The sequence below is a fragment of the Aulonocara stuartgranti genome, assembly GCF_965226115.1.
Source record: "Aulonocara stuartgranti genome assembly, chromosome: 19".
NCBI classification, from domain to species: domain Eukaryota; kingdom Metazoa; phylum Chordata; class Actinopteri; order Cichliformes; family Cichlidae; genus Aulonocara; species Aulonocara stuartgranti.
In genome coordinates this window covers 6860547-6881803 of record NC_138955.1, presented here as the reverse complement: position 1 = coordinate 6881803, position 21257 = coordinate 6860547, and the positions used below count along the sequence as shown (strand labels likewise).

The following is a 21257-nucleotide window of genomic DNA, read 5'->3' as shown; positions in this document are numbered from 1 at the left end:
TTTTTGAATTGTTTGCTGCAAATAATGTTAAAACAACTTCTTATATTGTTCTTTAAGCTGTAATATATTGTTATGATCTTAAACAGTGGGATTATCAACGTATCTGGAGTAAAGCCCGATAGGGAAAAGATATTCTTTGTGTACTGAACTTGCTTCCTAATACAGTTTTCCCCCTTCCTTACATCATGTGTCATTTACACAAGTTTAAACTGACTTTTTACTTTTTAATGGATCAGGAAAATGTCTTATAAATGTCTGACTTGTATTAAAAAAAAAAAAAAAAAAAAAAGTACACCTAGCTCTACTGCAATGCAGTAAATGCAGTCTACTGCAAAAATCCCTGCAATAAACTCAGCTTTCGTGCAGCCACTGAAATTTATGGCATTATGGAAACTTGCTTTTATGGGATGGACAAAATATTAGAAAAATCTCTCAGTTAAACAAGACACAATTCAGCAGCACCGTAAGCACGAGCCTCTAAAATGACTAATGTTGAGCACACAGAAACGCCACTAAAGTGGAAAGTGAGGATACATTTGTATTAAATTAGTTTTAATGTTACCTTATCTGCTTTTTCAGACCAAGATTATTTATTTTCCCTCATACTATAATAGTAAAAGCATGTATTTAGTTTTCATTACATGCACAGTGTGTTAACACAGCATTAACTATGTGAAACAGGGCAGAAATCCCTGTTAAGGGGTTTTCCTCCAATAAATTCCTCATAAACACACAATGTGTCATTTACTGTGCCTTTATCATCCTTTTATGATTTATGCAGTATCTCTTGATATTTTTTTTCAGAACTTCGGCTTTCACTTTCACATGCAGTATGCCAAAGTTCGAGGTGTGAGTTTATTTTTCAACACCCGAACTTTACGACATGTTGTTGTTGTTTCACTCCAATGTAAACGTCATGGACGACATGACCAACACACAGATAAACTGATTAAAATAAATGAAACAAGGCAGAACCAAAGAAGTACAAAGAGAACTCAGGTTCTGTTTCTTCCACGAGAGAACATTTCAAGTCCTCAAACGCCATCCTGGGTTCCAGCGGCCAGGCGCTCCTTGTTTGCACGGGAGCCCATTTCCTGTGTGTGATTAGAAAAAGGGTGTGTGTGTGTGTGTGTGTGTGTGTGTGTGTGTGTGTGTGTGTGTGTGTGTGTACGTCTATGTATATGTGTGTGCACATTGGGGCTTGCAGTTCAGTTAGGTCCGAGGTTGTTTTGTCTGCTAAGGGGGAAAGGAATGCCCAAATCAAACATGGTGAATAAGATGCCTAGAAAGAGACACAAAGAGAAAAAAAGAATCAGGAGTGAGGAGAAAGATGGAGAACGGTAGGGAAACAGCAAAGCAGCAGACAGAAGGAGCGAGCAAGAGAAAGGAAGAGGGAACAGCAGTGAAAAGAAGAAAAAGAGGCTGTTTTTCAATTTGCTGCCAACAGCGTTCCTGCTGCTATTTGCGTTCCAGTGGAGCAGGAAGGTGGAGTAAGAATTTTGTTAACAGGCTGATGAGCTGTCATATGGAAAATCATCCACCTCTTTAACTTCGCCATGAACCTGCAGAACCTGCCCTAATATCTAATGACTTACAGCCTTGCAGCCCTCCCTGCTCCACAAATAACAGCTGAGGCATTCACAGCTACTTCTCACTAGAAGGGCAGATTATTTTGTGCCATTAATCATTATCCAACAACAGTAATATGACAGCTAGCAATGTCACAGAACGACTTTACTGGCTTCACGCCACCACTCAAGAGGACAGGAACTTCCTGACATGATAACTTGGCAAAATATGGGGGGGGGGGGGGGGGGGTGTCATTAAAGGTCACATTGACTGGTTAGAATAAGCTCCTGCTATAGGAATCAGAAAAATTATACTGCAGGGAATTAATTTTATGAACCGATTCAGTGTACTCGTCCTTTTAATTACTTTAAACCATCACACTTTTAAACAACAGCCATTTAAACCTCAAAATTTATTTACCAAATGTTAGTCGGAACAAAGGAATCTCTGACATCCTTGTTTTTACGGTTACTTTCATTCTCAGCTCAGTAATACATGACAAATTATAGCTTGTATCAGTGCAAAATATTAATAATAAAATAAATTATTAAACTTAACAATTTCTCCCAAACTGCAGTGAAAATATAGTGTAATGCTGATAAAAAAGGACTAATAATTAGGTGTACATACATTCTTATATATATTAAAATACATCAATATAATAATATATTATATCATAGGTATTAAAAAACAAATTTAATGAACTTATATCATTTACTGTACTGTTTATAATCATATAACAGGACATCAGACCTTTTCTCTTTTTCACTTGTCTCAAGAATTTTCCATGTAGCTGCTTGGATCCTTTGATTGCTCATACCGAGGCTCTTAACGAAATAAAATATCTATGCTCGGGTAGGTGAAGGTGATTTTTAGCACAGATTTTAATATGAAGATGCAAACCGAAATTTTATCTAAACATTATCTGTTCAGGCACACAAGCACTGTCACTTTCATTTAAAATCTAGATTTTGCTTTTTAAAATAGCAAACTCATTTCGGACCACCTCAAAATCCTGGTATTAGAAGTTTCCCATTTGCAGTCTGGGTAACGCTGAGCGGTTGTTTTTGAGCAGGTTTTGATTGTATGCAGGTAAACAGTGTGCATGAAGAGTAAAGGAGAAATGTGCTTGCTGAAATGTGATTGTCTGGTAATGACGTAGCATTCAATTGCATTTTACTTTACATTTTATCTGCATTCATGGGCTGTAAGCAATGAACAGAACAGGAAGCCTGCATCAGGATATGTGCTGGAAGCCCCGAAACACTGACTGCTGCCCCGAGAGATTACAACACAAACAACAAAGCAAACAAACTAAAAAAAAATAAATAAAAAAAAAATAAATAAAATAAAATAAAAATTGTGACATGATATCAGTAAGCATTTTGGATTCACCATAACAGGTTGTGAACAAAGGTAAGCCTGCTACAAAAACATTACTAGCTACGTGGGTGGAGTTAGTCATAGTAAACAAATTCTGTAGTCCTAGTCAAACGTTATATTTTCAACAAGCACACACTGACAACGCTAAACAAGAAAGACTTATACACTCACTTCATAAACTAAAAGGAAAACTCTTTGCTGAGTGCACTGTGACTCTCCTACTTCCCAGTTCCAAAGTTCAGTTTCCAAACACTTCCTTGTGTTGCGCACACGAGGTGGACTCTGCCTTTGCACGAATGAGCCACTGCTTGACTGGCAGAGCAGAATTGATAGGCTGCTATTGTTTCCTTTTAAGGTCAATTGTGTCTCAAATGCTTGGCATGTCTGAGAGTACAGCTGGCTGGCAGGAGAGATAAAACACTAATTTTACTACATTCTTCTGCGCAGTCCACACCTAGGGAGAAAGGGGGAGGCAGAGACAGAGAGAGTATTTAAAAGAAGTAGGGATATGAAAGATTTGAGCTGGTTTGGAAAGAGAAAAGAAGAAAAAAAAAAAAGTATAGTTATGGTTAAAGAATGAAAACAAGGTGAAGACTACAGGTTTGGCCAAGTGGGTGAGCACTTTGACAGGGGCATCAAGCTTTGCTGTGCCCTTATTTGACTGGGCAGTCAAAACACGTCACCACAGTGGGTAAACACGCACATATATACATGGATGCCTACCCACACAGAACTAAACATCTCCCAGGATGAGAGACCAAATCGCATTTCATTGCCTCAAATTTGTATGTTTGACTCCTTAGCTTAAAATGCTAAATATTCTGCTCCAGAGTGATGGAGACTGTGAGGTGGGGTGGGGGTGGGGACAGCCAAACCAGCTTAGTATTGCAAATAAACCAGACGCTGTGAGAAAGCGTGGCAGCCGGCTGAAGGTTGGATCATAAATTATGCCTGGTATTTCACAATGTTCCACAGTGCACAAATGATCCACTCAGGGACTCGGGAATGATATTATGGGATTCCTGTGTGGCTTCAGTGTCTGAATGTGTCCACATGTACACACACACACATGGCACACACAAAAACCTCAGCCAAGGACGAGCCACATGCTCAAGTCTAAAAGTGTATCGTGCAACAATGAGCGTATGCTGACAAATAAAACAACCAAAATTAAATCAGAACAAACAGGTTACTTGTGTTTTTTGATAGTTCTGATAGTAATCCAAATGTTGACTTAGAAGGAAGGGACCACCGGAGAAGAGCATGCCCAGACTGGCTGTGCGTGTCTGCTTTAGTTAAGCAGATGGGCGAGTATGTGTGTAATGACCATATTATCTGAAACATGTTGAACTGGTCTGAGAATGTCCCACTGAACTCGACACAGCCGTAGTCCTTAAGTGATTTGTACATTAAGGCCTCAGTCACACAGACCAGTCAGCGACCCACTGGAAACCTCTGTTCATTAGGGAAAAACGCATATTCCCTGAATGCTTGGCAAGTGGTTGCTGGCTGTTGCTAAGTGACAATGGTCAATGAATGCTTGGATTGCTAACAGAATCCCACAGTCATCCGTAATGTGCATGGAGGACACCAACGTGTCTGCAAATACTTGCCATTTATTCTCCGAGCGCTAAATTGAAAAAGAGTGACTGTAAATGAAGAATGTAAAAGTTGTTCCTCTTAAAATGTGCTTGTTACAGTGAAAAGGCACATCTTTTACTTTGATGCAACTTTACTTTTCACAGTTTCACTGCCACTTGGCGAGTAGTTTTTGAGTCTCTGCAGACAAGTCAGCATCTTCGACGTAAACTGCTTATGACCGCGGCAACCTGGTAAGGAGGTTTTTGGTGCATCCTTCTTTGCAACTGCCGGGAAACTCCCATAATCACTTGCAAACAAGTCAGGGGAAACACTGGTGGTTACCAGGGAGTCAGTGAATGGTCTCTAGGCCCGTGTGAATCGATTGCACCAACTACTCATGACCACTTAGGGAATAAACATTTTTGCACCAGTGGTTGCTAGAAGGTCATTGACTGGCGCCCAATTAAATTATCAGAGAATTTTTTGACTGGTTTGTTGATTTGATGGCATCATCATCGGCTTTTATGTTGGCATTTTTCAACTAATCATCCATTTAATCATGTAAAATAACCTTTAAATGGGACCTATTATGCTTTCATTTCAAGTCTATGAATTTGTTAGAGTAGCTCTGCACAATTTACAGTTCAAATCCTTAATCTTACACTGGAGCCATGGTGCAACTCATCATTTCATCCATCGTCTGCAATACTGACAATGCCAATATACGATTCAAACAGCGGGTCGTTGGGGCTGTTGTGTGCCTGAGACAACCATGTTAGCAAATCTGCTCTCACTAACATCATAGAGAGCCAAATGCAGAAACGCTATCACTTTACATCATTTTTCAAGTATAATTCAATTAGATATAGCTAAAAGCAAGCAAATAAAGTCTGTTCTGGTTCTGGTTAAGAGACCATAAGGGTATATTGCTTACCGTTTTGATTTTGTACAATCCCTCAGACATGAAAGGAAATGGAGACAGTCATACATTACTGGTGTAACTCCAGAACACAAGCTGGTGTTTAAGTGACAGTGGTGCAAGCACTAACCTTGGAAATGTTCACATCCTTCAAAACAAATATCCAAATTACTTCCAACAGTCTCCCAGCCTGACTTGGTTGCATGTCACACACTCCTCTTGTTTCCTGTCTAGATCGACTGTTCTACTGGGGGAATAAACACCCCAAAATAAGTTTTAGTTGTAGCTCTACTTGGCCAAAATTCTTCTTTTTCCTACTCCCACTTACTACATAAAACTGACATAAAAGCATTTCATGGCTCTTGAAGTAAAAGCTGCACTTTAGCAAGTCTATTTTTATGGCTTCACCATAGCAGCATTGTGCTGCTTCACTTCCCCTGGTCAGGGCAGCTAGCATGAGAAGGAGCTCCAAAAGCAACGTTGGCATGGAGGAGAAAACCAGCAAACCCGGCCCTCAGCGGCCCTTAACAAAAGGCAGCAGTGTAGAGATCCCCTCAAAAGTAAAAGCCAACCAGAGAAGAAGAGGGGAAAGGGCAGAAAGGAGGGGGAAAAGGCTGAAAATAGTCCAGCAGTCTGAGTCTGCATACATCAATGCCACAATGACGAAAGCTCCAAAAAGAAGCAGACTTGTTAATAGATGGATGGCTGGAAGAATATGAGGAGGGATGCCTTGAGGGGAAGAAACGCATATTAGCAGTTTTAAATATTGTGGGTGAAAGCAAAAGAACAAACTCAGGAGGAACGTCATGTGACACCAAGCAAGGGAAGCAAAGGTCATACACATCAAATTGTGACAACTTAATTACCTTTTCCATTCAGCAACTTATTTCAGAACTTTCTGAAAAGGCACAAAAAAGTATCTAAACATCTAAAAACAAGACAAAATAGCAAAGGATAGGAGAGGGTAGGAGACACAGAAGAGGGGATAAGTATGTAACAACCCGCCTGTCTGTCTGAACATTCCTCTCTCGGAGAACATGTATATTTTCTGATCACAAGAAAAATAATCCGCAAGAGGAATTTTATTTTGAGAGCCGCCCCGTAGATCCAAGGCCTACAGCAGGCCAGGGAGTAGTGTGTGAAAGCGAGTGTGATGGCGAGACTGTACATGTTCCTCTCACACGCTCAGTCACGATTTAAGTGTTAAATAGTGAAAACACCGCATGTATCACCGGGCAGATCGCTTGCAAAGGAAGAACATTTGAGGATCCACACTGCTCAAGTCACACATGATCACATGAACAAAACTTCACAACCTCCCCCGACACACATACACATAAGATATATGAGGTTACACTTCAGCCAAAATTGATTTCGGAGTTCTTCTTTTGAAGACGTTGATACCGCTATCACTCATCCAAAGTCCATTTGTTTTAACCGCAGTCATCTCATGTGCGACTGTAAGGAATCTGACACTAAAATATAGTTGGCAAGCAAAAGCAGGCAGCTACATATTTTAAACTAGACTGCGAAGCATTTAAGTAGTTTTACATTTTAATAAGTAAGCAATTTTGCACTTTAGCTAAAATAAGTAGATCGATACCAATCTAATGTATCTTTAAGCCTACAGCTGCTAGCCAATCAGAGCTGGGGAAGCACAAAGGCTGGAAACAGGAGGAAACAGCTGACCTGGCTCTGCCCAAATGTGACAAAATTACTAATTAACAAGTGATATCTTGTTTGTTCAATCTGTAGTGAAACAAAAAGGTAGAGAGCGAGACACAGGGAGTGGTTCCATTTCAAACTGTTAGGTCCAAATTAGAGAAAAAGGGATATCGTAAGCAGCAAAGTGCAGTATTATAGGCAATCATCTGTGAATATCCCAGAGTAAAGTAAAAGTAAAAGCATAACTGATGAAGTCTGATTATGATGCAGAGCAACCAATGAACCTTGGTACAGATTCTTCAGCTTGCTGGGACTCTAAAGCTGGAAGGATGTTAACACCTTTCCTCTGAAGAACATTTTCCCCACATTTGTGTTAGATATGAACCCAGTCGAATGTGTGCTAACAATAAAAAAAACAAATTTTGCATTTTTCACACTGAAAACGAACACTTTGTTCTGAACGTTTATTCGTGTTTTTCCTTCATCACATTTCTGCCGTGGAGGTTCCCAATTCCAGATTTAACGACTGAGATCAAAACAAAAGACACCCGGCACATCAAAGAAAAACGACAAGACGGCACACGCATTCGTTAGTGTCTCTCGGGGCCTCGCCCTAATGTGGCGGCACCTGTATGAGGACAAATAATTACTGGATATTACAAGTTATTCACTCTCTTGTGAGTTTAATCCACAGTCCTTAGCTTGTGTGAAGAGGAGTTATTATGAACTGAGAAAAAGATTTAATCACCTAAAAGTATTACCAAGTGGACATTTTGGCAACCGCAAATTAAAGTCAATAAAAGCTGCAGGTTAAGAATAAAGCTGTACACTCTTGACTCGTGACCTCACCGTGAACTGGACCGGTATCGCCATAGCAAAAGCCTACCAACCACCGTCACGTCAGTCAGCGGCCATTGACTGCAAATACCAGACTAAAATATTATGATTTCTGTAACTATAAGGCCACAGACAAGAGGTTGAAAGAGACATATTGCAGCTTTAAGCACATAAACACTTATTAAATTGTAGAGATGGTACCCAAAGCATACAAACCATACTGCTGGGTGAAGGACTTTGGTTCAACATTTAGCCTTTTATGGACATGATTGAGGTTACAGCGATGCTGGTTACTTAGACATCTGTGTTTGGTGTGTAGGTGGCATGAGGTGGTGTTTGCCCATCTTTTTTTACCACCTGCGTTGGTGGCTTTTAACCTTTAACTTGATCATTGCAAGGCAGTGCGCACCATCTTCCACCAGAAGCATCACGAGACTTAAACAGAGCATGATGTTCACCTTTCTTCTGTCCAGAGCTCTAGGAAGAAGAACATGTCTCGAATCCAGACTGCAATGGCTCCTGAAATATGCCAAATATGCCCCTGAACACCCCCCCCCCCTTTTCCTGAGGACGTAAGCCTGTTTCATAGTCCACCCTCCTTCCCTGCTCGGCCCCCAACCCACAGCATTCCTGCGTTTTACAGAGCTCCGAACGCACACATTCTTATAATCACAGATGACCCACTCGCATAAAAAATGTTAAGGACATTAATAACACAAGTTTCCACCCAGCTGACCCAGACATGCCTTTTAAGGGTAAGCGGTTCAGATTTCTCTTTTCATTAACTTCCAAAAATACTCCTGGACCAGGCAGGGCAAGAAGGGGTGGGGTGGGGGTGGGGGGGTGAGAGGGGAGAAAAAAAAAAAAAAAAAAAAAAAAAAGGTAAGTAGGGGGTTCTCTCCCCTCTTCAGGAAAAGGAGAAGGAGAGAGTGAGTGAGACAAGATAACAATCGGAAGGAAAGTCAAAATATTGGCCAGTTAACGAGGAGAACAACTGGAAAAAAAAATAAAAGTGCGTCTGAGGAATTTACTAGTTATGTCTTAACTTTAGCTCTCCCCTGTTAAAACGCCTCAGTCCCTTCCTCCAACTCCCTCCCACCCTCCCTCCCTCCGCTTTGCTGTGCTTCCTACACGCTTTTGAAGTCGGTTTCCTTTGCACTTCCTCCCTCTTTTCTTCCAGCATCGACAGGATAGCCATTTTTTTGAGGAGCCTGTACAGTGCAGGAACAGAACAGGCTCACAGGGGACTTTCTGTAAAAGAGCTTGTTGGAGGCTGAAACTGGAACGTAATCCCACGCAGGAACCAGTAGGAAAAAGTAAAAATTACCCAGAGGCAAACCATTTCCCTGTCAGGTCAACCTGAAAGCATGTAAAAGGCAAAAACAGCAGCAGCACCACCACCACCACCACAGTGACCCACATTATCAGTGAATGTGGTCCAAACTCCAAGCCATGTGGGGCAGCCGGCTGATTAAACATTAGAGGACTTATCAAAAGGAAGATATCAAGATACATGAAAGGCCACAGCTCCTCTTCATGAACTAAAATGCCCTCATCTATGCATCTGCTAAACTTTCTCTGTCCTTTGGATGGTTGCAGGGGTGGAGTCTAGTCCTAATATGCAGATATAGAACCACCCTTGCTCGCACACACCTACACCCATTTACCTAAAGATGCCTTCGGATGCTGGAGTAAGCCGGAGTATGCAGAGATAACTCGTGCAGACACAGCACAGAGTGAAAACATGCCCGATCCATAGCTGGAGCAACACGCCAGGTCCCAAAATCTTCTTGCTGTGAGGCAACTGTGCTCACCAATACGTCAAAAAAATAGCCATTATGACACAACTTATCTTCAGTGTACCTGTGATAAGCAGCAACAAGATTTATTGGTATTGTTTGCAAAAGATAGACAAGGAGCGAGATAGGAGACTTTAAAAAGCTGGCTTGCATTAGAAACCCGGCTCTGTTAAATCTGAAGACTAAACAAACTGCAGACTACCAAACGACTGTGGCCCTGGGAACAAAGGCCAAATGTAAAAATTTGTGAATCAGCATGAAGTTAACCACAAATAGATTACATTCCAGTTTGCAGTTATGGACTGGATGCTACATGCATCTTCTCATTTGGCAGACGGTTGAGAATCTTAAATGAGGACCAGATGAGGATTTGTGTTTCCCTTCCGTGGCTGCATGTGAAGAATGCTCACATGGTCAACATCAGGGCCGCTACTTGGTTTTGGGGATGAGCGTGAATGAATTAGGACACCTGAAATATGGCAGTGCGATTTAAAACTTGCGGATAATTCTTAAGAAAAAGTCTTTGAGTCTGTGAGAATAATGCATTTGTTATTGAGATTATACTGATCACAACCACGCCTTTTTGGTTGGTTAATATCTCAGCATAGCATGTTTTACTAAGGTGACTCTAGAAACTAGGTCAAAAAGGCAAGCATTATGGTGCAGCTCTCCAATAAGAGTGGAAAACAAGGAAATAGAAACGTGCCCTGCAAACTCAGACTTCGGGTTCAGCAAATGTTTGAAAAACTCCCCTTTTCCCCTCAAACTCGACGAATCACAGTTCTCTGGCAGCACTCACTGATGCATATATTTTATCTGGTTTAGCATTAAACCTGCTCAATCTGGCACATTTTTCCTTTCTTAACCCCCTGTTGCTGGAAAAACTTTCATAACCACCCAGTAACGCAACACAATCTTTTACAGGTCACTAAATACTTGATACGCTCCTTTGACCAATGGGTTAAATGAGTGGCAGGGCTAGATGATATTTGCTACAATGGATGGGAATCCCATAGCAGCTCCAAATTTTCCAGCTCTTTGGAACTGTATGTCTCAAAGCTTATCACTTCTATCTATAAATGCTTGCATGCTTCTTTGACATTTGCACGACCATACAGCTTCTGCACACCCAATTCACATCCAAGCCTTTGTCTACCGTTTCTACACTGTGGTCGCAGTGATAAAAAAAATGTTTGTGCTGAGTCTGAATACCTGTACGGGCCTACTACTCATAATTCTGTTAAATAAAACGAGTTATGAGTAAAGAAATGGCCAAAAGTTGTTGATTTCAGTTGTGATCAGACAAAGGATGGATAAATCCAAAGCATGAAAATAAAAGTAAAGCAGTTTTATTTTGAAATTAAAAAATTCCGAACCAATTTCGACATTCCACAAACAAATTCGTGCAGGATTGGTGGAGATTTTAATGTACCGGTAAATCATGACAAAATACAATCAAGATTTTAACCTTTAAATCGTGCATTAGCATGAAATTGTACTGCAGATGCTCCACAGTCACGTACACCTACAGCTGCAAACAAATGAGATAAGTGCAATATTGAAACCTCCGTAAGTGGCCATTCAACTACATGATAAAAAAAGCCCTCGAGAGGAGTTGCGAGGCTGTTTGGCACACTATGAAAGACTAACAATGGAGATTCGTTTACACTTACACACACACTAGAAGGGGTATCAGCAGAATCCATTCTTGTCTTGACATTCTTACAGAGTGAGAGCATGTATTAGTGTGTCAGCGTATGAGTTATTATCAAGTTGTGTGAACACTCAGGGCTAAAATGTACCTCTGGCTACTGCTCGCTGAGTGACTGACACTCTCAGCCTCTAGGATCTGATGACAGCACTAAGCAAAAGTACCTTCAAATGCAGAAATACCTGCGTAGGCTCACATAAAGTGAGCCCATGAATAAACAGAGAGTTCAAAAAGTTTGAACTCCAGCTGGAATCACAGAGCTCTGCCCTGTTTCAGGCCCGTCACTGCTGATCAAAATCAACTGAAAATCAAAAAAAGCAAACCAAGATCAAAATAATTCAGCACCTGGAAAAAGACAAGTTATGTTCTGTTTATAACTTCTGCTTTTAGTTCATTGTTTTCATTTTTCCCCCTATTCATTCACTGTTCAAACAGTTAAAGACAGAACTGCACACAGAAACATGTGTAAACATCTGCGGTATCCGCAGCTTGTTTTTTATTTTTATAATTAAATAATAATTTAAGACTGAAACCTTTCAGTTAATGAATTCTTAATGTGCACTCTGATGTTTATGATCATAAAAGGGGAATAAACAACGCAGGTTTTCCACAAAGGAAATCCTGGAAGCTGAGCGTGTTTTATCATTTATGCTTTAAAAATAAACAGTGTTGGGGAGTAACGGAATACATGTACCGCCGTTACGTATTTAAAATACAAAATATGAGTAACTGTATTCCGTTACAGTTTAAAAAGGTGGTATTCAGAATACAGTTACTTTGTTGAAATAAATGGATTACACTGCGGTACTTTCCTGTTTCATTTTGTCGCGGGCCAGGACTGTTTGGGTTTTGTTTGACAGCTACGTGCTGTTGTTCCAGGCGGCAGCGCTACGGTTGCCATGGTTACAGGGCGACGCTCTCTCTCTCTCTCTCTCTGCGACTGTGTGTTTCCTAGGTGAGAGAGCGCCTTTTCGTTGTTGTTGTTGTTGTTGTTGTTGTTGTTGTTGTTGTGCTAAGCTAACAGGCAGAATGCTACAAGCATAGCTCTAAAGAATGTAGCATCATGGGCAGTGTAGTCCGTGTTGTAGAGAGAATGGACTGCCATACACGTTATGGGTCTGTGAGCGCGAGGACGGAGATAGAAAAAGGGGAGTGGAAAGGTTGGAGTTGTCATCGAGGAAAAACGGGAGCTGGAAGCATGTAAATATAATAATAACCACTTCAGCCAAGCTATTAAGACTCGACTGTACACCGTGTTCGTGTTTTCCTCCGAAAACAATAAGTTCCGTTGGAGCAGTCTTTCAACGCCTCTCTCTGTCTCTCGCAAGAAAAGTTGACCCACACAACAAAGTAAAGCTAGTTTTCGGCTACGAGCCGACAGGGACCCCGCCGTATTAGTCAGAGGTCCCTTTACTACAGTTCGGAGTCGCGGACCTTCAGTAATAGTAATAAATCACATGGCAATAGTACATTCACGTTGTTGTAAAAAGCATGATAATATATTAAGTAATCCAAAGTATTCAGAATACGTTACTGTCATTGAGTAACGTAACGGAATACGTTACAGAATACATTTTGGGGCATGTATTCTGTATTCTGTAATGGAATACATCTCAAAAGTAACCTTCCCAACACTGAAAATAAATGACACCGTCAACTGTCAGATTAGCTGCATGTTGATCTTCTCAGATGACTAACTGATTGATTCACTACTCCTTTCAGCTCTTTCTACTTTAAACACATACACACACACAGACAGACACACGACATGTACAATGTCCAGTCAAAGCCTCACGCTGCCGTCATCGTGGCACTAAGCCATCTTCCTACAAGTCTGCTTATACACAGACAGCAGCTCCAGCTGGCCTGCATATTATCAGCAGCAGCCCTTGTCCCGGATACGGAGTCATTTATTGCATTATCACAAAACACACACATTCATAAAATGTTATGTGCTCACAGGATGAGTGTGGGCTTCAACAGAAGGCGCTCAGAGATCATGATTCATTTCCACTACTTCAAGTAGGCCCCTGGTAGGTTCGTAACAACATCACTTTGCATCCTGCGCTGCTCTATTCCTGGGTGAGAGGGTTACTGAGGGTGAAAGAGAGAGTCTACCTCTAAGAATAACCAACACCATCCGGTCCCAATTCTAGACGAGCTATCTATTACAGCATATTAGGATGTATAGGTTATGCTGCTCGTGTGGGTGCTGACTCTCCCATTTATACCTTTGAGGACTCCTAGAAATGCACCGCTTTCCATTAATCTGATCATATCACGTTCACACAACTTTGCAAAGCTTCAGACCGCAATCTGACCAGGTCAGACTAACGTAGCTGCACGTGTCCGACCTGCAAGTAATCTGTGGCTCTCTCTGTGTCTGAATGAAGCCACGAGGAACACGAGGAGCGACCTACTCAATTAATACAGTGCTATAATCTGCTATAATTCTAATTGTGACACACAGAGATGGGCGAGAGTCTGGGTGATGAGAGAGAGACCACAGAGCAGAGAAGGGTCTAACCTACGATAATATGCAGTTACTGAATAGAAATCATGATTCTATAGGTTTTAGAGTTGTTTCTTATGTGCATAACAGGGAATAACAACAAGAGGCTTAGCTGTTTCACATTTACTATAAATGTAATTATCTGAAATAATCAGCCTGGGGGGGGCGGGGGGGGGGGGGGGGGGCGCAATAAAGTGCATATATATGATTTTCCAGATGTTAGAAATCAGGAAAAATAATAAGCTGATCTCCAATGAAAACAATGTTCATTTAATAAACTGTTGAACTTTGCTACTTTGTGTTTTTGTCCCCTCCATTTTTTGATATCATAGGAAAAGGACTGACAGCTATAGTACGGTAGTTCCTTCAATCAATCACAGCAATGACAATATGCGTTCTTATTTCTTTGCACTTGCAACGCATGACGTCAGTGCCAATGTCGTGTAATTCCACACTGATGTGTGATCGCGCAACACTCACAGGAGGGAGTGTGCATAAACCCTGATGTCCGGAGTGGCAGTAATATTACCGTCGACAGGCTTGGGTTTGACATTCCCGGTGGTTTGATTTTCCCAGGCAGAAAACCTCAATATTTTAATTTAATCCCCAGAGCATTTATTTAGCCACTCCGTAATCCACAGGTCCAGTGCTTAGTCTGATAATTACCCTTATTGGACACCCATAATGATTAGTTTTTGGTTTCACCCAAAGCAGTGCAGGCAGTTTCATAGGGCGGTCGCAGCGCTTTGCGGAGTGGAAAACCAATCATGCGTGCTATAGCTCAGGTCATAAAAGAGGAGAAAGAGGTATGATTATTACTGCGAATGGCAGGCGACAATCCCCGGAGGGAAAAAAAAAAAAAGTGCTGCAAACTCTTTGTGCAACTTTCACTTCTTGGCATTCATTGTAAAGATTGCAGAACAGGTGCTAGTAGTGCTGACACTTCTGCTGTGTCAACATTAACAACTATCATTGTGCTGAGCAGTGGTGTCAAAGAGGGCATCTGCTGTGAAATATCCCCCCCCTGCAAGAGCCAACTGAACCGAACCAAACCAAACTTTGAGCGCATTTTCCGGGGAATGGACGCGCCAGAGATCAGACATTAATCAGGGGAAATTTAGACATCTTACTCCTCACTTCGCTGTTACTCTCATTTGATTTTCCCCTTTACATTTCCACCCCAACATTTCCAAACTGACAGCATAAACTGCCAACATTCCCTCCACATGCGGTTTAATAATCCCACCCAGAAGTACCAAAATAAGCCCTTTTTGCGCATCTACCACTGTGACAAGCTTCCCTGCAAATGCCTGTCCGAGCTGGTAGCTCAGCTGGTATGTTCTACAGCTGGCTGGGAGTACGAGCCTTACTGGAAATTCATCAGGGATTTTTTTTTTTTGTCTCCTTCATGTCTCAAACAGGTCAAGGCAGGTCCCCTCCATCTCCTCCCTTCCCCTCGGTGCTCTTTATGAGCCCCACCTGGCAGATTAGTATTCCACCACCACAAGTACCTTTTCTGCTGTTTACACATGCGCACACATTCATCTGTCACCGTTCTGGTGAAGGAATACAGGACACACACTGTTCAGACTACGCCCCTACCACCACCAGCACCACATTGTTTTCACACGTGTAGGCCGATACTCAAACAGAATAAGGATGTATTGTCATGTTAGTACCTTTAACAAAACATCCGAGGGCAGCAGGACATTGCAGTTGTTTTAGTTGTCCTTTAACGTGGCAATTTCAGTTATATTAGTTGATGGAAATGCCTGATTTTGCATTTGCATTCCAGTCTAAGAAAGGCCCAGACAATTGGGTAAAAACTGTTATCAGTCAGTATTGGTCTTCTTGAGTAACACTAGATAGTTTTGCCAAAAAACAGTCATGTATATATTCGTATTTTTATGTTTCCCTGAGACAAAAAGAGAAAAGACACTCAGATTGGACCAGAATTTCAAGAAAATGTCTATAATTTAAATAGGTTATATGTTTCTTATAGGCTAGATTGTCCACTGTTTAAACAGCTGTGAAATGGATCAATTAACTCTATTCTAACAAGGGAGTTTAAACTTTCCTTACCAACTTGAAAATAAGCTCATTCAGTAGGTGGTCTGTGTGCACCATAGGCTGGTCTATATGTGGCCCAAGGATGGCTTTGAGCCCAGTTTGTGGTTTTTTAGTATGTAGCTTACAACTGAGCGTAGGCAATATATATATTGTTTGCATGGCACTCAACAATCACATATCATCATATTGTTCAGTATAAAAACCTTCCGATATGGCAGCAGAGTCCAGACCATCGTACATTCACAGCACTGTGCCGCAGAGTACTCACAGCTGAGCAGACAGCCATGCAAAGTTAAGACATGTTTTCGGCTATGTATTTCACAACTAGTTTGTGTAATGCATTGCTTCAAAGATAATAAACAATGACCACATCACATCCCCTTGTCAACACAACTCCAACATGGGGCAGTGTTTATATCACAATTATTTACTCCCTACACTCTGAAAAGTCTGAGTACATGCAACACACACACACACACACACACACACACACACACACACACACCAAATGTCAAGAACACGTCCAAGCAGCCTCCACACTTCTACTCCATGTTCCTACAGCCCGGGCAGTCAGTCTGAAAGGACTGACGTTACTATGTGCGTAAAGCAGTAAAAAAAAAACGTATCGAGTGCAGAAGCAGATAAATGCAACCTCATAACAAAAATGCCAAGTGTTACCAAAAGAAGATATGAACGGTTTATGTGCGGCAACATTTTAACCACCTGAGGTTTTCCTGCAGAGCTGGATGCTTCAATTTGGCTTAAGAACGACGACGAGAAGGAGGAGGAGGAGGGCTGAAAAACTTGCCGCAGTTCAGACTTCTGCAGTCCGGACTCCTCGAGTCTCAACAAGCCGCTGTGTGAATCCCCAAATATACACTCCGCTTCTTCCTCAAACACAGAATAAAGACTCAAATTTACCTCAGCAGTTCCACCGCCGGGTCCGGAAAACGCAACGGTAAATCCACAACTTCACGCGGGCTGAGCTCGTGCGGACGGTAGGGCTCGCTGCAGCCGACACGGCCGGGACAAGTTCATCCGCATATTCTCATTCAAGACCAGAGAGTTGGAGGCGATAGGGGGGGAACCGCTTTCTCCTTTCCCCCTTTCCCTCAGTCGCTTTCGCTGGTCCTTTCCTCTCGGATATTCCCCTCCCTGGTCCTTTTGAGATCAAACCATCACATTCCACCGCGTCCTTAACAATGAAAAAAGGTGGGTTTTCCTTTTCTGTTGCCGGAGGACCCACCCCTCGGGATGACTCTGCCCGGTCTGACCGCAAAGAGAACGCCCTTCCCGGCGTCAAGGTCCCGCCTCTCTCTCTCTCTCCCACAGAACATACACAAGCCAGGCCGGTGAGGAGGAATGAATCCGAGCTGGATCCTGCATAGATGCAGGCTACTGCTTGTGTCTGAGCAAACGTATCATAAAAACCAGTTGTCTGTGAACGCTGCATGAACTATTGTTTTATGGCATTTATACCATTTGCAATAGAAGTGACAGAAAAGTCACGGGCTCAGCAGCACCTGTAGCATCCCACAACACTTTCAAAGATCATATCCATATAATTAGGATCCCCCCAAGAAAGTACTGATTACCACAAAAAATATTGGGGCTATAATATAGATGAAATGTCCAAACAGTATAAGCTTGTTGGGTTCTATCAAATGTCTCTAAATATGTATGGACTAACCATTATACAAAACCAGTCAAGACCACAGTCTTCCCTTACGGGAATAATTAGTATGAGTTCACCTCTCTATTCCCTCTCTTTCAGCTCTCAGAATGTGGTTGTTTAATACGCTGGTGCCACTTGAATGAATACTATAGCATTGTTGTTTGTTGCGCTTTCTTTTTTCCCCATGTGTAACTGTTTGCCAATAGTAATGACTTGTCACAGCCGTCTAGACAAATACACACAAACTAGTCCTGGTTTTCCCCAGAAAGTTTTGGAACAGAGGTGTATTGTTCGCTCTGTTTCTGCAGCACGGCCATGAATTCTCCACTGGGTGTTTATTATCTTTTAGTTGCATGACACTGGAAGGCTGCAAGATGATAAAATATGAATAAAATGTGATAGGCAGCCAGCCAATTAGGTGACGTCATGCCCACACAAACACTCACTCACATTAAGGAGATTGTTTTTGTGTTCCTTAAACAGTTTTGCATAATTCCCAAGAAGCGTAGCTTTATTTGACAGCACGTGATAACACTATTAAAACAAAACCCACGCTTCTTTCATTGGTTGTGCTGTTTCCCACTAACATACCTCTGTCTCAGAAGTCATTCTAGTCGTGTAACTTGACACAATGGGCTAAGAGAGATGTAAATAATGTTTTCACTCTCGGCTGGTGGGGAAAGATACCAGAGATACCAAGGAATCAAAGAGAAATTAAATCCTTTCAGATGATGCTGAAATCCAGAGGCATAGCTGGGCATGCCTGAATGCCACTGCATGAGAAGCCAAACACAGGTGTACCTGAATATACATGAGCGCCTATGCATTTTTTATACACTTGATAGGTGTTTGCATATATATATATATATATCAATATACTTGTCTTCTTCAAAGACAAATAACACAGTATGATAAAAACCTGTAGGATATGGTTTTATTTCTGACTTTCAAGAGCTACTGCTCTGCTGTGCGCATTAAAATAACCATTGATCTTTAAAAAAAATCTATCAAGGCAATAGAAACTGAGATGACATGTAAGTAAATGGAAAACGGCTTGTTTTATAAGCACGAGTATCGGTCATGCTCATGCACAGACAAGCTTCTGTCATTTTGGGAATTTGCCTTAATATATCAAGTGATATAAATGTGAGTGCATTGCACAGACTGCGATCTAATGCATAAGGACAGGGTTACAGGGGAATGTAATCCCCTACACCGCATGACTCTAGCACGCAGACACAAGCTGATTCAGGAAGAGCAGGTTTCTAGCCAACATCCTTCCTAAACACAAACACCCTTCAACAGCCAGAAACTTTTTTGTTCCAGTAAGAAGTTATGGGTGAACAGCAAAATTTGAAATTGAGTCAAGTAAAGAAAACAAAAAACAAAAGAAAAAGGTTCCCAAGCAGACGCCGGCATTGTTTTGCTGTTTGTGATTCCCATGTTAGGCATTTTATCTTAACTAGAGTAGCTTGCAGCAGTTGCAACAGCAGATAATCTCTGATAATCCCATGTAGCACACTAAAAATTACAAGCAACCAGTAGCAAGGAGTGTGAGGGTTAGGCCAATAGTCAACCCATGATATGCATTTGACTACAAAACAAGCATGAAAGAAATTAAATGAGAGCAAAGTGGAATCTCCTGCCTAAGCAAATATGGCTTATGGTGGAGCTTTCCTGCTTTATATCCTTTTTATAGTGAGGATAAGGATTAATGTGCTTAATTCACTGTCCTCTCAGGGTGGGTTATAGCCAGTATAAACAGATGTAACCCTGATGGATCAAAATGTGGGGCAGCTTGTCATGTAGAAAAACACTAATCGACTGCCATCAAGCAACCGTTGTGTTTGAAGGGGCCATATTCAAGACGGCATTCCCTCATTGTAATAATAATAATAATAATAATAATAATAATAATAATAATAATGTGTGGCTTGCAGTTGCTTAAACAGTCTTTTCCACTTAAAGCAATAAGAGTTAACATCTAACGGCTCTTATTAAGTTCTGATATTTGAAGTCTTAATTTGGAAATACTCAGAATGTCTCATGGGAGAGGAGCGAGAGGGCGAGCGCTCCAAATCCTTTGATACTTAAAAAAAGTCATGTCCTACTGTCAGGTCTTATATCATCTGGAAGTACAGATGCCTCAGTCTGTCTTGTTCACCCTCCCATGGCCCTCTCTTTCTCACTGCAGGGGGACATTCCTCAATCCTCAGCCTCTGGCATGCAGTAAATCTGCCTGAGAGAGACCTACTCTCTCAAGCCTGCCAAAAACAATCTGCTAGGAAAGACGTGCGGCTATTTATCAAAACCCAACCTCATGTTTGCCTTTTGTTCTCCTGACAAGCGCACAGAGCCATCAGGAATAAAATATCTTGTGTAAAATAGAAGTCTTTCTTGTCTGCCAGAGGAGAACTACCTCAAGGTCGAGCTGTGGTGACGGAGCCACTGTGAAAAAGGTGTTAATTGGGACAGGAGGAGCCTCACACAGGCTGCGCCGTCCTTTATTTAAAACCGACTTTTGAGTGCATAGATCTTACAGGTGGAAAGTAGCCGTAGCTGGCAGCGTTCCTAAAATTTGTCTTTGCACACCTGGATCTTGGGATGAAGGATTCCTTAGACTGACCTGTGCAGTAGTGCAGAACATCAGGGGTCACCTGCATGAATCTGTGTTGGACTCTTTTTGATTTTTCCTGGCTGTTTAAAGGCCGTGCAGAGAACACTACATGAGAAAAGGAATCAGGGCCTGCAGGTAACGGACAGTGTAAAGTCTGTGAAATAATTTGTGAACTTTTGTAGGGCATGGGCATGAACCATGCCACACCCAGCATTTACCTCCTAAGCTAGTGTGCACATGTAACGTGTACAGTATATTCATGAATTAGGAAACACAAAAGCCAAATACAGTAAAAACAAAGAAAAGCAACACAGAACAGTGCAACTACTATGTACTGAAGTGCCATAAAACAAGAGGCAGCAGATTATTCATGACAGTTTGAGTTTAAAATGATCCAAAACAGAGTTCTGGGTTCATTTGTGTAAGTAAGGAATTCCACATGTCGACGCTCCAAACAGAAATTACGATTTCCACAATGGCACCCATAGATGCTGCACATGTTACTGAGATTTATACAAAAAGCTTTAAGAGGAAGCTCACTGCACACCCGGGGAGCCAAATTGTGCAAACATTTATATTATACTTTTATGCTACTGAATATAATAAAATGACCAAAACTAAACGCTGTCGTTGTGTGACCTTACTGACTTATTGTCCATAATTCTAATTGCCCATCTTTATAAGGGGCCCGATTTTTGCAGATGCTGCTTCCGACCAAGAAATAAAACAATAACTGAGAAGAAATGCAGTTAGCACCATTGTCTCACAGCAAGAAGCTTGGGGGCTAGTTCAAAGACATCCACATTTCAGCAATATTTGGCTCTAAATTGGCAACAGGTGTGAATGCTAGAGTGGATGGCTGCCTCTCTGTGTTAGCTCTATGAAAGCCTGGCGACCTGTCCAGGGTGTACTCCGCCTC

General features: G+C 41.6%; 1 protein-coding gene across 5 annotated transcripts in view; it reads right to left on the bottom strand.

The window, feature by feature from the left end:
* The window catches only part of luzp1 (leucine zipper protein 1), a 56709-nt gene extending 39357 nt beyond the window's left edge, over window positions 1–17352 (bottom strand). For 2 of the 5 annotated variants that reach the window (XM_082516384.1, XM_082516385.1), the window contains exon 1: window positions 16968–17351. The gene's annotated coding sequence lies outside the window, so the exon portion shown is untranslated. The other 3 variants (XM_082516386.1, XM_082516388.1, XM_082516387.1) reach the window with 2 other exon arrangements.
* Window positions 17353–21257: the final 3905 nt, after the last annotated feature.